Source organism: Podarcis cretensis, assembly GCF_951804945.1.
Source record: "Podarcis cretensis genome assembly, chromosome: 7".
Lineage (NCBI taxonomy): Eukaryota > Metazoa > Chordata > Lepidosauria > Squamata > Lacertidae > Podarcis > Podarcis cretensis.
In genome coordinates this window covers 33,658,784-33,676,519 of record NC_137176.1, presented here as the reverse complement: position 1 = coordinate 33,676,519, position 17,736 = coordinate 33,658,784, and the positions used below count along the sequence as shown (strand labels likewise).

The following is a 17,736-nucleotide window of genomic DNA, read 5'->3' as shown; positions in this document are numbered from 1 at the left end:
AAGCTGCCCCACACTCTGTTGCTGCCCCCCAAGCTCTGGGCCCCACTTTGCCACACACACTGCAATTTCCTCCTCCCCATTCAGTGATGAACTTGGTCAGTTGTGTGAATTGTGTGACTTTTAAAAATAGGAGTGGGAGCTTTTAAAATGCCATGTTGTGAACTGCCCTGAGATCTACAGGTACAGGGAGGAACATCATTTCAATAATAATAATAATAATAATAATAATAATAATAATAATAATAATAATAATAATGGTGTTGGCAGGATTTGGTAAACTGTATATGGAATGGGTGCAAATGACTGGGGTTGACAAACAGTAGGCCTGCATTTCTATTTAGCAAGCCAAAATATGGCAGACCCACTCTAGAAATATATACAAGTGATATCCATGGTTCAGCTATCCTCTTTACCACTGTACACACACCCCAATTTCTCTGGTGACCAGCTTCTCCCCATTTTTGCCAACCAAGTCTGCTAGGATACTGCATAAAAAGCTTTAATATATTCAGATTTTTTTGAGCACTTTGTACAAGTACACCTTAACTTAAGACAGCATCTAACCCACAAAACCAAAAAAATGGTTGGAAATGAGAGCTTGAAGGTATCGGCTAATTTTGAATTACATTACATATTGTGCCTTTACTTAATCTCTTTTCAAATCAAGTAATATTATAATTGCAATATCATTCCATTGTGTTTCATGTCTCCCAAACACCAAATTAGTGTGAATATTAAAACAAGCTGAAGCTTTATAGTTTAATTACTTTAAGTATATTTGCCGTGACTTGCTGCAAGTAGTGGAAGGGTGGGGGCTTAGAGGTTTGGAGAATATATAAGACTGACTTGCAGTCTCTAAGACAGAGCTTTTAAACAAAAATGACTCTTGAATTCTGACCTTTGGGCTCCGTATTATGAAGAATAGTCTAAATTAGAATACTGCAGAACATTCCAGCTCTTGGTAAAGTGATGGCAAATCATTACAGCCCTTATTTTAAGATGATCAAACGAATCTTAATGAAACATGCTTGCGTTCTATGCTGTTAACAGCCACTTTGTATTCCTAGATCTACCTTAATGACAAATTTGGCACCGTTCCTCTAGGACTAATCACACAGGCTGTCTGAAAACCTGCTTATGTATTTAATATTAACATTATTTTTAAAGCATTGTCTTTCATCATTTAACACCATTTCCAAATGCAAAGCCAACTTCTTTGAGATTTTAAAACAGTCCAGGATGCAGCCAAGGAACAAGCATTCAGCAGTATGGTGATAGTGTTGTATATGGCTCAGTTCCAAGCTTGACAGTGCCTAGATCACTGTGGTTTAATTTGTTAAGACTCATTATTTTTAAAAACTTTATTCTGGGAAGGCCTTGACAAAAATCCCTTATTATAGTTGGACTGTCCAAGGACTGGAGCTTTATTCTTGCTGAGTGTTTATTAAAAATGTAGACTGCAGTGCTCTGTAGACTTACCTTGGCATAAACCCCACTGAACTTAGTAGGAAGTTCACACACAAAAATATGATAAAAACATACAATGAACAACTGCATACAGGCGGTGGCCATTTTGGATGTGGGTTCCATTCCTGGCCCCCACGCGTCAGTGGTGCATACATAAAACCCACCCAGATCCAAGCACTATTCTAACCTCTTCCAGGTCCAAAAGGACTCATGTTGTCAGTGGTTGCACATCAGTTGGATGCACACAAAATGGCTGCCACCTGTACATAAAAACAGCTAAGCATTTGCATACATAAAAATAACCTTACATGTTATTTATTATTATTCAATATCCATTCACGTAGGGGGCACAAGGCCACATGTACCACCACATGACCAGCTTCCCTGCCCATTCCAGGCCTTCCCATGTTCAACAAGGAAGGTTTGAAGAGGGCTTCTATCCATGTTTAAACTGAGGGAGAGGTACTGCTTTTGTTTGTTGCATTGTTGTGCATTTTTGTTTCTTTATATTGTAAATCACCCTATGATCCTTGGATGAAGATCGGTAAGTAAGTAAGTAAATAAATAAATAAATAAATAAATATTGAAGGACAGACCCTTTCAGAGCTCCCCTGCTGAAAATACGAAGGTCAAGAACAGAGAGTGTAGAGCCAGCATACATGGGAACTTTTGTAGCGGCGGGAGAATACACATGACCCCAACATCATCATGCTCAGTCAGAGCTATTGTCTATTTCTGGCATTTCTGACTTGGTCTTTTCTGCTCAAAATTTGCCTGTGCTTTTTTTATTATTCTCCTTTTCATCTCACCTTCCTCCCATGGTGAAGACATGTCAAATTGGGCTTCTTAAATCTCCCTAACAGCACAATCCTGTGTGCATCTACTCAGAAGTGAGCCCCACCGATTTTAAAAGAACTTACAAGTTAAACATGGTTAGGACTACATCTTATACTTTTCCCACTGACCCCACTTACTTCTCAATGAATTCTTTGATCTTATCAAGGCTGCGTTATTCTGATTTGTCCCTTGCGGGCTTCCCTTTATCTCACCTTAGGTCTTTCTTTTATCTTATTTCTTTCAGTCTATGAATTTGATCACATAACTCCATTACTGTTTTCTCTTCGTTAGTTACCTCATCCGTTCTTGCATTCAATTTGAAGTTCTGCTATTAGCATCCGCTTTATATCTTTCTTCTTCCTTCCTTGATCTCTTTATTCTTCAAGTTCTGGCTCTCCAAACTACATATTTCTAACCTTTTATCTTGATCATGTACATTTTATTGGGGTTGGCTCCTTATATTTGGAATGAGTTTCCCCCCTGAAATCTGGTTCATTTAATCCCACTGCACCATTCAATAAATTCCTCAATGCCTATTTGACTTAAGAAAGCATTAGCAGTGCTCAGCCCCACTCCTAATGTTTTACTCGCATTTACTTGAACACAAATAAAACCCTCCAATACTTCTGGGGGCTTATACGCACACCCTGTGTCACCAGACCTGCTTTTAAGCAAATGCCTGTACATAGTGAGCATAGACTTGATAGCATCATCTCTCTTCTCAATTTTCTTTCTTAGGTGTGCTTATTTATCAGGTTGCCTGTCTCATGGCAGCAGAAGACTGTGTCCTTTCAACATTTCTATATACAGTATCTCCAAGTGGTTGCTGGGCTGTTGAAGGTGGGTGGAGTGACAATGATCAGGATCACAGTAGGTATGGAGGAAGAAATTGAGCTTTGGTTCCTTTGGTCCTCAGAAAAACCTCTGAAGATGGTATTCCCTTTGGGGGCCATGGGGGCGGAGAGAATCTCCCATGGGTGCTGAAACGGGCGGGACAACATCTTTGAAAGACAGGTTTTCCTCAGGACCACAGCAGGAAACTCCCTCTTCATGTCTGCAGTGATCCCAATATTTACCAGCCCTCCCCTCTCCCCCACCCTGGCCCTATTTACATTTTAAAAACAACAACCTGTAAGTTAAGCTGATCTCTGGGATAACCATATCCTATTATGCAGTCTGAGCAGTCAGCTGAAATACTGTTAGCCTTGTTTTTCTTTTTTCCAGAATACCACACACACAATACTTGAATTTTGATATGCTGACAAATTCTTTAAGTTATTCCATTTCCCTCCCCAAGCTAATATGCCAACTGGGTGGCCGGAGGGAAAGGAGCCAAGAATGGACATTCTTGTAGATATTTGCTGCTTGCAGAGCAGTTCAATATCAGACGCCTGCTTCCTCAGCCGTGACTGCTTTCCATATTTTCTTTACATTTATTTCCCCCCTCCCCTACCCTGTGACAGGTTGATATATGAAAACCAACAGTGAGGCAGCAACACAAGGAGCAGCGGCGGCGACATGAGCTCCAGGTGTTGGGGGAAGGGAAAGAGAAGCCTACAAAATGTATCTGCTCCGATACATTATCACATTCCACAGGAATATTATGGTTCACGAGTCTTTTGTTTTCCAGCGTATTTTATACTACATTACAAATGTACCACTTCATCTGGAAAAGAAATAAGGGCCTGCAAGGGCAAAATATGTGGGCCAGGGCCAGGATCGCTCTAAGGCAAACCATTACAGCAAAACAACCATTTAAGATGGGAAGTTTCATTCTCTCTGTATAGAATTTTTTAATTATTATTTTAAAAACAAATTTCAGCTGAAAAGATCAGGGGGCAGGAGTGCCACAGGCCCATTTTTCTCAGCACAAGCTTCTTAAACCTGCGATTATTTATTACATTTGTATACAGACCATTCAGCCAAGTTCTCCAGGAGGTTTACATAAGCTTTGAAATATAATTCGCAATGAATCAGGGAAACCAAGATAAAATAAATCACAACAGCAAAAAGCCGGGGGGGGGGGGATCATCTAAAAAGCTGCATAAAGCAGTGCATCTGAAATAGCCATTAAAATCAGAATAAAAACGCAGCAAGGGAAATGGGCAGCGGGGGGGGGGGGGTGGACCCTAAAAGTTCCTAATATAGATGATGATTAAAGGGTCTGGGAGGAAAAGAAGGCTTGCACCTGGCACTTGAAAGACCATAATGTACGGACCAGGTGAGCCTCTTTTCAAGGAGTGCATGTTGTTAGTGTGGTGCTACTACCAAAAAGGCCCTTACAGAATCCTACCTGCACATGGAATTCAAGTGGTCCACAATCAGGAAAGCTTACAAGACTGTGAGTTATCAGGAGTCTTGAAGGAGAGAATCTTGGCAGCAGATCTCAGATACCTTACGTCTTATGCAGCTGAGGCAGGTCTGTGAAGACAGCATGGCTTGCCTGAGGCAAACGAATGTGTGCTTGACAGGTAATAGTCAAACTAGGGAAATCCCAATCTGCAGCTATAACAGCTCAAAATGATACTCAACATTGCCCAAAGCTCTGTTCAGGGCAGTGCCTGCATCCCCGCCTCCAACTTTTCTCCATCAAGGAGTGGGGGTGGGGTGGCATGCAAAAATTACCAGAGAAAATTGGGGTGAAATTCTCATGGGTGTGTTATAATAGGGTTTGTGCTGCGCTTACCTTACTTTTGAGGTAGTCAAAAGGTGGTTGTGAGTGTCCTTTTCTGTCATCTGCAAATCATCTCACCATTGGTCTCACTCCCTGGTGTCTAGCCTTCATTTAAAGGCCATGGGAAGACATGAGGTAACTCTCCCCCCATCAACACCAACCCAGCAGCTCTTTCAAAGGAGGAAATATGGGCAGTCAGGGAAGCTACAGAACACAGGATAAATGGCTGAGGGAAAGAAAAACACGTATACCACCCCTGGCCACATTACAATGATATCATGAGCTGAAAACTCCGCACCCACCAAAATCCTGAAGTGTGATAAGAATGAGGCAGAAAAACGAAAACCTTTCCCACAGGAGAAGAAATATTTTGAGAAACACAGAGGACACAGAGGATATTTTGAGAGGACAGATTTCAGTACAGCACTAATTCAGCATGCATTTTAAAATGTTAATTGCAAGCAGCCCCTTGGACCCCAGATGCTATTTGCAATGAAGCCCTGGAAAAGCTTCAATAGAAATTGGACAATAGCAGGTAATACCACGCAGATCTGCTTATTTTCTTGCAGATTTGTATAATTATACCCACAGTGTTTTCCTAAAATAGGCATTATGGAACGGTTTGCCCACAATTTAGAAACATAATCAGCAAGTGGCCTCCCCATCGGAAGCGTGGCATACAGTACTTTAAATAGCCTCAGAACTGTCTGAGGCAGGTTATTTTTTTTGTCCCTGTGAATCTGAATACACGGTAGTGTGGAAGAAGCAGATGAAACACAACAGGATCCAACCAAGTGCCCGAAAACAACTGGTCACTACAACAAACTACTGAGAAGGGAACTGCCAAGCCAGGCAATCCTGTTTAGTAACTAGAATGTAAGCTAAACTGTTGCTTGGGACATAAAGCTGCAAGTATACAGAAATCCCATCAAGGGGGAGTATGGATGTGAATTAGGAACAAGCGTTAAGAGAAGAAAATACAGGCATAAGGAGGACACAAGGCATCCTTGTCTTGCACCTAGTTATTAAATAGAAGCAGCATATATCTTTTTAGTGACACAGTCACAATTCTTATTCAGTTTATATATATTTAGAACCTATGCCCCAACTTTCCCCCTATTTCCCCAATCAAATATTATTTATTTGACAGAATATGTATGCTCTAAGCAGTTTATTTATCATTATTTGCTCTATTTGCCAACTACCTTTCATCAATTAGAACCCAATACGGTTTGCAACATATACATAAAAACAATAAAATATAGCTATATTTAAGCCATTAAAACAACAACAACACTTAAGCCATTTATTTATTTATTTATTTATTTATTTATTTATTTATAAATAAAAGCAACATATCAAGACAGCAGATGGATCTCATTGATTACAGCTGGCCTGACCAAATCATGCTCACTTTTACTCCTGCCTAAAAAACAAAGCTCTCTGTTCACTGCTCTGCAACTTACTAGAAGAATGCAGTATCTTGGAATATGACATTCTTTGCCTGTTGCTATGATAGGGCTTTGGCAACTTGGGTTTGGGTAGCCTGTATAATTTGTGACAACTAAAAATTTCACTATTTTCTATTTCTGTACGGGTGCTTCAACCTGCAAACCCATTTTATTCAATATCTGGCTTTTTTGTAAATAAAAACTTACATTCATTTTAGACTGGCATTTACGTTTTTGATAATTGCGTCTATTGCAATAACTTCTGCAGCACACAACTGTTTCTAGGGAATATCCCCAAAGCAATGGTTTTGTGACCATACACGAAGGATGCAGATTCAACATGTGAACAGACAGAACAAGCAAATCTGGCAAAAAGAGACAGAAGGGAAAGAGGAAAAGTGTTCTTCTTCCCCATGAGCCTTCTCAGAATGCAAGAAAGGAAATTCTGTCAGGTCAGGCAGGATTCAGGAAGGAAGGTAGAGGTGGCAGAATAGTGGCATCACCAGTGGTGCTACTCTGCCAGAGAGAGGAAGTTTTGTTGCTATTCCTCAAATTGTGTTGCTCAGCTCTTATAGACTGCTTTGGGGCATGTTCATAGATCCTGGGCAACACCTCAGGTTGCAGCCCCTTGCCCAGGCAGTCGATTCAGCACCTTTTGAAGTTCTCCTACAGACAACTACCCTGCCCAGTTGGTTGGTTTGGGGACTCTCTCAATAAGGGTGCACAAAGACAATATTCACTCTGTTTTATAAGAATCATTTGCATTTTGCATATTATTATTAAGTTCACTCACTCAACTAGTACAAAATTATGTTTCCCAACCAAGTTTTCAAGTACAGTGGTACCTCGAGTTAAGTACTTAATTCGTTCCGGAGTTCCGTTCTTAACGTGAAACTGTTCTTAACCTGAAGCACCACTTTAGCTAATGGGGCCTCCCGCTGCTGCCGCACCGCTGGAGCACAATTTCTGTTCTCATCCTGAAGCAAAGTTCTTAACCTGAGGTACTATTTCTGGGTTAGTGGAGTCTGTAACCTGAAGTGTATGTAACCTGAAGCGTATGTAACCTGAGGTACCACTGTATGGGCAGGTTTTTAATACAGCATGCTTTTTAGCAAGTACTGTACCTTCCTGCTCTGCTGCACCACCCAAGCCAGTTCGGGGTTGGTGAGTGGTCACTCCATAGCCCAAGTTTACAAGAAATGGTTCCAAAATATCCAGAGGGCCTCAATAGCATAGAGCCCACACAACTGTATCCGCCCAACTACCCCAAAGTTGGAGAGAGGATGCTTTAACTGTAATTGGCAATTTAAAAATGTGCACACAAAAAAACACAGAGAGAGAGAGCGCGCAAATCCACTGCTGGGCTATAGCGACACATGCCATGTGCAAAAATTACAATAAGCTACAGTATAAGGTGGCTTCCTTGGTTGCTATATTTGACCCAGCGAAGTGCTTAGGATACCATTAACACCACATCAAGAGAGAGGCCCCGCCAATTTCTGTTTGTGCACTTGTGCATGCAGGCCTCTATGTGTGCTTGTTAAACATACTAGCACACCACAAGTTCTCCTTGTAAATTTACCTTTCAGCTGAAGTATTTGAGAACTGTTACATTTTTCCTGTAAAAATGTCATGGAGGCAGGAGCAGCACTAAGCCCAGGATCGGTGGCTTTCATAGTCCAATCCAGTGTTATCTTTTTGCAGTTAAGGGATTTCATGGATTTTTCACTTCATAGTTACTTTAACTTACTTTTAAAAAACAAAATGAACCTTTAAACAAGTTTATTTTGTCCAGATCTTTAGAAAAAACAAAATAGGAAACTTAATAGCTTTTTAAAAATCCGCAGCACTTCTGAAGAAAATATTTCTAAGTGAATTTTACAAGTTTCTTACAATATACAAAAAAAAAAAACCCACCCTAAAATAAAACTAGAGACAGAAGAAAAAATGAGCTTTTGGTTTATTAGAAGGATGGCTACAATGCTAGTATTTGTTAATGGAAGAATATGAGGTGGTACAATCTGCCGCTAGGACTCACATGAAAGTAGGACTCACTTGAATGATTGTGGCAATCTTTTTTCAGAAAATAAAGCACTATAATTTGTAACAGGGAAGCATCTGTTGGCAGCAACCTGCCTTGGTAACTATTTTGGTGAACACACTTTAAGAAAAAATCACTAGACATAGGAAGGAAGCAAATAAAAAGCCCTGGCTTTAAACTTAATTGACTACTCCACTGAAAAAAAACAGCCTACTTGCCTGTATTTTCCTTTGACAGAGACTGCATTTTTACAGGAAATAGTGTCAACAGTTCAAGTACTTCAACCAAAGGTAAAGTTACATCTGCTCCCAGAGACCTTGATGTGTGCCACTACATACACACATGCAGTGCTTTTTTTCTAAAAAAAAAAAAAAGTTTAGGGATACTCTAATTTTCCTACTCATTGAAATACTGCTCCTCAATGGGGCCAAACTTAAGATTCACAAAATGTTTAGGGTTATGCGTCCCCTCTAGGGGAAAAAATCACTGCACACATGTACATGTAGAAGTAGGTGCATATATAGGACTATGTAAAGAAAAGGCAGGGATATGTGCAAACATGGATCTTAAAAAGAGAAGCACAGATGTGAAAAAATGTCCAGTTTACCCCAGTCCTCCTTTCCCCTTCCCATCTCCCTCGTACCATCTGCAAAAGCTCAAGTCTGCTCAAATTTGCAGCCGAAGTGACCTTGAGGCCCTGCATAGCTGGTTACTCAAACTGCACCTGCACAGGATTAAGTATCCTGTTTGTGAGTGATGGCTGCCCCCCGCCCCCGCCCCTTCTCAGTCTGAAACAGTTTTCACAAGATGAAGCTGGGTGAGAGGGAGGCTCAGGGAGACCAGCGTCTTCCCTTCATGAAGAGAGCAGCCGCAATAATATTGATTTAGGTTGTTAACCTTACCCAAGTCACCACCTGCAGAAAGTTGCGTCTGAAATTCTTATACATGTTTAGATCCGTTCTAGTTTCAACCCAAATATAATTACTGCCTTTCACAGATGTGGATCTAACCTGGAATATGAAAGTCTCCTATAAGGTCTGCATGTGTTCTCCTAATAAATGTGGGTTTGTTATACATGTTGAGCAAGAAGGTGAGGAAAGGGGATATTTACCCACCCAACTGGATTATTGACTATATGATTTTGAGAGATGCCTTGGTAAGGTAGGTGTGCCAAGAAAAAAAGATGTGCCGGGGGGGAAAAGGATTGCTTGAAGTTTTCGTAACTATCCCAGATTCCCAAAGTGTGAGGTGGGCTTGACAAATTTGTGTACAAATTTGTGTACATGCTCAAGCATGCAAGGAAGCAATATCTCAACCTGTATCCTAATTACTTGTCTATTTACTTGTGCCTGTGAGACAAATTTCATGTATGGATTCTTCCTTCCTTCCTCCTAAAATGTGCAAACATCCTTCCTTCCTCCTAAAATTGTGCCTAAACCACAAATACTTTTTCTTCTTCTCTGTCCTTCCTTTTCTATATGAAGCAACTGTGTCCATTCATACACATCTCACGCCCTCCTCAAAAATGAAAGCACCCATCATAAAACTGAAAATACATTGTATACATGGAAGCTTAGGAGGATAAGACTAGTTGAGGCTACATAATCACTGACTCATGTAAACCTCTAGATACTAGAGGCTACCGGTTTGTAGATTAAATCCTCTGGTTATGCAAAATAAGAAACTTTGTTGAAGCTTCAACAGCAAACACTATTTTACCAATGTATTTTGCACTGCAAAAGAAAAGTACCTATACTCTGGACTTATTTATACGACAGTTGTTAATTCGAAAATGGAGTACTGAAGCTAGCCAATCACATTCAAGGTATATAATCCTAGGCATGTCAATGTAAACTGTCCAGACAGGATGTGAAACACAGAAACAACCTCAGACAGGCCATAGCTTCTACAGCTGACTTGAAAAACAAAGGTAAGGCAAAGGTCAAAGAACAGTGACATCTGAAATTGCCATGCCCCTTCTACCTGACCTTGCATTGAGGTTACAGCTAGTACATCAGGGAGTTATTGCACAGATGCACTTACACGCAAGTAGTCGTAGCAAGGGCAGAAAATTAAACATCTGTAAGTATTTAGGAATGTATAAAGTTTGCATTGTATCCAGACCTGCCCTTCCTTGTGTTTGTTGAAGGAGCAGGGATCCAGTGAAGGCACCAACACAGTGTTTCCCAAACTTGGGTCGCCAGCTGTTTTTGGACTACAATTCCCATCATCCCTGACCACTGGTCCTGCTAGCTAGGGATGATGGGAGTTGTAGTCCAAAAACTGCTGAAGATCCAAGTTTGGGAAACAATGCAAAAGAAGGGAAGAGGAAGTGATTTTTCACCAAGTGCCACTTCTGCTTGTAGCTTCCACACTCTTCCAGGGGGTCACCCAAACCTCCAGGTTTGCACATAATACTAAGCTATGGTTTGTTTATTCATGTGACGTGGCTGTCCCTTTTGCATATTGCATGACACAGAAGAAGACTTTGTTGATGAATGCCATCATGGTTTGCTATCATCCTCTACAACATCTGTGAGACAATGGGAGACATCCTGCTGGAGGAGCACCCTAAGCTGGCCAACACAGGAGAGGAGAAGAATAAGGTGTCCAGGGATGGAAAACAAGGCGGCCACCCTCCCTGGGCAACCACCAACAAATGAATGCATGGTGGTGCATGGAACGGAACCTATGGCATTCTGTGCTCTACCACTGAGCTGGCATCTCTATCCACTTATATTTTCCTTTGCTTCCTTAGTCCATCCTAGCTGTCAAGTAGCCTAAAACTGTCCATTAAAAAAAAAAGAATCCAAATGAAGTAGAAGCACAGAAGTTACTCTTGTTTATTTACTTTCTCAAGGATCTCATAGCATCACAGAATTAAAGAGTTGGAAGGGACGTTCAAGGTAATGTAGTCCAATCCCTGCAATGCAGGAATCTTTTACTTTCTTCTGTATGAATTAATAGCTGCCCTTCATTTTCTTTAGGACACCAGAGACTATGTTTGAAACTCATTGTTGCATCTGACATCAAGCAGTTCAGCTGTCACCAACAAGGACCTGTGTTTATCCACATGTCAGGGTCTATGAGCTCTCTACCTACCAAGCTGGCAGCCTGATAGTTCAATCCATAACGACAACTTGTTGCATTTTGTGTTCTAAATACAGAATTTTCTGTTGAAAGCAAATGGTGTTATTCTAAATACAGTCGTACCTTGGATCTCAAACGCCTTGGTACTCGGACGTTTTGGCTCCCGAACGCTGCAAACCTGGAAGTGAGTGTTCCGGTTTGTGAACGTTCTTTGGAACCCGAATGTCTGACAGGGTTCCCGTGGCTTCCGATTGGCTGCAGGAGCTTCCAGCAGCCAATAGGAAGCCCTGCTTTGGTTTCTGAACGTTTTGGAAGTCGAACGGACTTCCGGAACGGATTCTGGTTGACTTCCAAGGTACAACTGTACAGCATTGAGTGCATGGTATTGATGCAAGTCAGTTTTACTCCTAAATATGGGTAAAACAGAGAGTTAAGTATCTATAGTTTTGCATGGAGAAACTGCAGTCATCTCTGAGCATTTAGAAAAGCAGCATCTGTACTAACAATTTGCAAGGCCAGCACCGGGCACATGCCCAAATTGTTGCAACATATTATTGAATAAATAATATGCAAGCCTCTGCAGATCCAGCTTCAGAAGGATATTAATTTTCTCCTTACTGTCCTGAAATGTTTAGCCCCTAGGTAGAATTTATACTTTCTGAAGTTTTCTGGTGAGTCACTGAACTCTGGGGTCAGGGCCGGTCTATTTATGACATGGTACAACTGAAGGTTTTCAGTAATCCATTCCAAATGTATCATAACACAATCCAATGAACAAAAAATAAAAGAGAATCAGTATGCTGGTTTTAGAAAGCTTCATTGACTATGCAAAAGCCTTTGACTGTGTCGACCATGGCAAACTATGGCAAGCTCTTAAAGAAATGGGAGTGCCTGATCACCTCATCTGTCTCCTGAGAAATCTCTATGTGGGACAAGAAGCTACAGTTAGAACTGGATATGGAACAACTGACTGGTTCCAAATTGGGAAAGGAGTACAACAAGGCTGCATTTTGTCTCCCTGCTTATTTAACTTATATGCAGAATTCATCATGCGAAAGGCTGGGCTGGATGAATCCCTAGCTGGAATTAAGATTGCCGGAAGAAATATCAACAACCTCAGATATGCAGATGACACAACCTTGATGGCAGAAAGTGAGGAGGAATTAAAGAACCTTTTATTGAGGGTGAAAGAGGAGAGTGCAAAATACGGTCTGAAGCTCAACATCAAAAAAACGAAGATCATGGCTACTGGTCCCATCACCTCCTGGCAAATAGAAGGGGAAGAAATGGAGGCAGTGAGAGATTTTACTTTCTTGGGCTCCATGATCACTGCAGATGGTGACAGCAGCCACGAAATTAAAAGACGCCTGCTTCTTGGGAGAAGGGCAATGACAGGCCTAGACAGCATCTTGAGAAGTAGAGACATCACCTTGCCAACAAAAGTCCGTATAGTTAAAGCTATGGTTTTCCCAGTAGTGATGTATGGAAGTGAGAGCTGGACCATAAAGAAGGCTGATCACCGAAGAATTGATGCTTTTGAATTATGGTGCTGGATGAGACTCTTGAGAGTCCCATGGACTGCAAGAAGATCAAACCTCTCCATTCTGAAGGAAATCAGCCCTGAGTGCTCACTGGAAGGACAGATTGTGAAGCTGAGGCTCCAGTACTTTGGCCACCTCATGAGAAGAGAAGACTCCCTGGAGAAGACCCTGATGTTGGGAAAGATGGAGGGCACAAGGAGAAGGGGGCGACAGAGGACGAGATGGTTGGATAGTGTTTTCGAGGTTACCAGCATGAGTCTGACCAAGCTGCGGGGGGCAGTGGAGGACAGGAGTGCCTGGCGTTCTCTGGTCCATGGGGTCACGAAGAGTCGGACACGACTAAACGACTAAACAACAACAACAACAACAAACACACAAAATGGCCAATTTGTATCTGCCGGTGAATGGGTGGATCATGGGACTTAGGTGCACTTAAGAGCCATCCAGAACACCAGACAGGAACAAAAAATGAATTAGCAACTGTCCAAGTGTTTGAGAACCTCCAGTTTCATGCCTAAGTAAATACCGACTTCTAGTTGCTTCCCTTTAGTAACAATCTTATTATGTGCATGGGGGAAAAAACTAAAGCAGCTTTCTAATTTGGAAATTGAAAGGCATGACAAGGAAAAAGACATACAGCATGTAGGTTCAATGTATAAGAGGGTCATGCACACACACTCCTCCCTGAGGACAACTTTAATTCACAGTAGAGTCAGTGCTGCCAGAACATTACTTGCATTGTGGAAGCATTTGACACCTCTGTGGCTACAAATTTACAGCATTTCCATTTATTTTTAAGGGAATTTTTTCCCCGAGTTCAGAAACCTACTCAAATTTCAGAAACCTCGTAAAAAATCAATTTAGACTAAACCTTTGCGTACATACATGGTCTTATCCAAAGAACATTTTTTTAACACTCACAGATTTCAAATGGTTTGCACTTTTATAGCTCATTACACATACCAGTGAGTTAAGCCTCACAACCCCCTAGTAAGTTCCAAGAGGGAAGTGGTATTGTGGCCAAACAAAACACACCCTCAGAAAATACCCAAACTGTTAGTCTGTAAATATACTGGAAGGAAAACTCATTGGGAGAACACTACAGCTCTTGTCCTAATCAGAAAAATCAAGATGCCCAAAGGGGGTGGTGCCATAAACCCCTTGCAGAATCTCTTAACGTTCCCATCATTTCAACTACCATTTCTCTTTTTGTATCGCTTTTATTTTGGCAGAGTACTTGCCAGAACTGACCACTCACGGGAGCCCTGTGATGCATATCTGTTTCACAGATGAGAAACTGCTGACCTGCAGAAGACAGATTTGAACCCAAGTGTCTGAGGCCAAGTTTTTGCCACCATACCCTTCTGGCTTTCTGACAATCAGCTATTGTAATGATATGGTCACAATTAGAACTTTGCTGAGTCTTGATTTCTAATCCCTGTATTAAGGCTCATTAAAACCAGGACACTGAGAAATCTATGCTAAACGGGAAATTTAAAGTCTGCCCCAAGGAAAGCTGAGTTTCACTACTTGAATAAAGCATGAAAACTAGGCAAATCTGCATACTATTTTTCTCTTTGTACAGTTTATTCTATATTCTTCTTATTTATTTATTTTTCCAAAATTGCTGTTCCTGCTGTTAGTTATGCCAAGGAGCTGTACAGGGCACTAAATCTCTCCATCTGCAACAGTGGAAATATCAGCTCTCTGGCCTGTCAGAGAAGAGCTCACATGCTTCCAAGTGTATCTTTGTGACCATAAGAGCCTGAAATGTTTTCTGACTGAACACTGATGCTCTCATAAAGTTGAATGCTGAGCCTCATTGGAAAAATCTGGGTTTCCAGGATGCCACTTGTAGGCATAGTGGCATCCTTGAAGACTTCATATAGTGTCCCTTCTCCCTGGTCATTGCCCCACCCTACAGAACCCAAGTATGACAGGTGGGAGGGGCTGCCCTCCTGCCCATCATCTGACATCACAATTACATCAGCTGACTCGTTTTTGCCCAGGTGGGTGATCAGCTAATGGCTGGAGTTTGCAAAGCACCCAAATATGGAGCTATGCAATCCCTAACCATCAGGGTTTGCATTCTCCATGTGCAACTGATTGTCAGTCTCCATAAAGTGCAGTGCACAAGGCTTTGCAGGTGCGAAGACATTTTGTAAGATTTTTATTTTTAAAAATTCATACTACATTAAGATAACAGCTACAAAAATTGCAAATAGAATAGATAGAATACAGAGTCCTCTCTTAAGGGTAGTTCTCAGCCGATAGCACTCACAGAAGGCAGTAGTCCCTCTGAGCTCTCACTTGGGATATTTCCTTTCTCATCCCAGTTGCTCACCCTGGGAGACAGACATTTCCCTCACTCCCACCCCTATAAATATACAATCCCTGGGCCGTAATAAAGGCCCCCTGGATAGGACTCCTAAGAAAAAGGAATCATTAAGAAAAAAGGAAAGAGAAGAAAAAGAAAGGAAAGAAAGACAAATAAAAGAAACATTAGAAAAAGATAAAAAGGGCTTCCGGTTTTCCATCTGCCAGTTTTAAAATTTAAATATATTATAAATTTATATAAATTTAAATACATTCAGCCCATGATAACATCCATCTTCTCCACTTTCTGTTAAAAATGTTTCTTTTAAGTCAAAGTGTCTGAGGCATTTTGCAAGCCCTGACAGCCAGCTGTATGTAGAGTGCTGTGCACAGGGCTTTGCACCAGACACCCCCAAATCTGCCTTTGTAACTCCCCTTTGACTCGACTACATATTTAACTATCTAACACCTAATGTCACATATGACATCAGGTAGGTGGCCATGGCTTGGCCCAAAACAGCCTTGTGGGCCAAATGGAGAGGCCTAATTAGGGCCACGGGACAGAAGTTCCCTAACTGTAGTCGGCATTGATAGTTGCTCTTCAGAGTTCATCAGACATGAGTCTTTCTGAACTGTACCTGGAGATTGTATCCAAGCCATTTTGCATGAAAGGCATGTGCTCTACCACATGACTACAACACTTTCCCTGTGCTTCTGACCTTAAGCACAAGGTTACCAATATGTTTCACTTGCTTCATCTACTTGCTTCTACAGTCAGTTCTGTAATGAGATACCGTGTGGTTGGGTGGATGATGTGGTTACTTGCCCATGACATCATCATTTCCACCCAGGGAAAGCAACTTTTTCATAAATAGCAGCTGCATCACCCACTCAAACCACTTGGTTCCTGGTTCTAAATATGGGACATGGGATCCCAGCCACTTGGAACGGGCATTCATGCCACAGAAGTTTAAATGGATCAAGCCAGGGTCATTTATCTGTTGCAGGAGGCCTCTAATAATTATGATAAAATCCCATCACTACATATACTGTTGTTTTATTCTCTTTACATGGGCACTGTCCACTTGCAAGAGCCTTGTACCTAATGAGCCAGAAGCTGACCAGTATCAACCAGAGCTGACTTTGACAATCTGAATGGTACATCTTGGAGTTTTAGACACCATGGAAAGTACCATATTCAAGGTCCCTAAGCTCCTGTTTCATACATTGCATTGGTCACATGAGTGGGTTCCCGCAAGTGAAGAAAGCAATAGAAAATAATAGAACTGGCCTAAACTTCACAGTATCTAAAAACAAAGCTGCTTCTTGCCCTATGCACTCATGTTAAAAATGGAATATGTGAAACCTGCTGCTTCTTCCTGCATTTCCTATAGAATACCTCTCAAGGCAAAATGTCTCCAATACAAAAACTGAATATAATGAAAAACGATTAACTGCAATTCAGTAGTACATTGCGTCCTACCTTGAATAATTTCCATCCAAAGTAGAAACCTTGGCACTTAAAGTAAGTGTCTGATAGTTGAGAATACTGGAAGTTGTGCATAACAACTTCCTTCTACCTTGTTAGAACAAGATCTGCATTTTACCATTTATAATGATCTAAGATCACTCTTATAAATATTTGCTCTGTATAGCCTGCAGCTGAAATGCTTTAGTTTTTTAATATTTAATGTATTAATATGAATGTGTACAACAAGCAAACATTGTCTCACAAGTACACCATCTTGATACAATGCAAAACATTCTTCACATCAAAATGTACTTTTTTAAATAAAAAAACACCACATCTGTATTAACATTTCATATTCTAAAGTGCATTCCATAAATCATCCAGCAACAGTAATTCACACTCCAGAAACATACTGTTTAGACTACCCTGTACATGGAGCTACCCTTGATGACTGTTTGGAAGCTTCATTTAGGCAGAGAGATAATTTTCCATCTCCTTTTCAGGAGGTGAGATAGCTCTTGCACTATCAGCTTCTCCACAGTGGGAGAATTTGCTAAGCTGCCTAGTTCATAGAATCATAGAATCATAGAGTTGGAAGAGACCACAAGGGCCATCGAGTCCAACCCCCTGCCAAGCAGGAAACACCATCAGAGCACTCCTGACATATGGTTGTCAAGCCTCTGCTTAAAGACCTCCAAAGAAGGAGACTCCACCACACTCCTTGGCAGCAAATTCCACTGTCGAACAGCTCTTACTGTCAGGAAGTTCTTCCTAATGTTTAGGTGGAATCTTTTTTCTTGTAGTTTGGAACCATTGCTCCGTGTCTGCTTCTCTGGAGCAGCAGAAAA

At 41.2% G+C, this 17,736-nt stretch overlaps 1 protein-coding gene across 7 annotated transcripts in view; it reads right to left on the bottom strand.

Moving 5' to 3' along the window:
• The window catches only part of LOC307220151 (uncharacterized protein), a gene marked incomplete at its 3' end in the record, with an annotated part of 350,445 nt that overhangs the window by 250,845 nt on the left and 81,864 nt on the right, over positions 1–17,736 (bottom strand). The window lies entirely within an intron of this gene.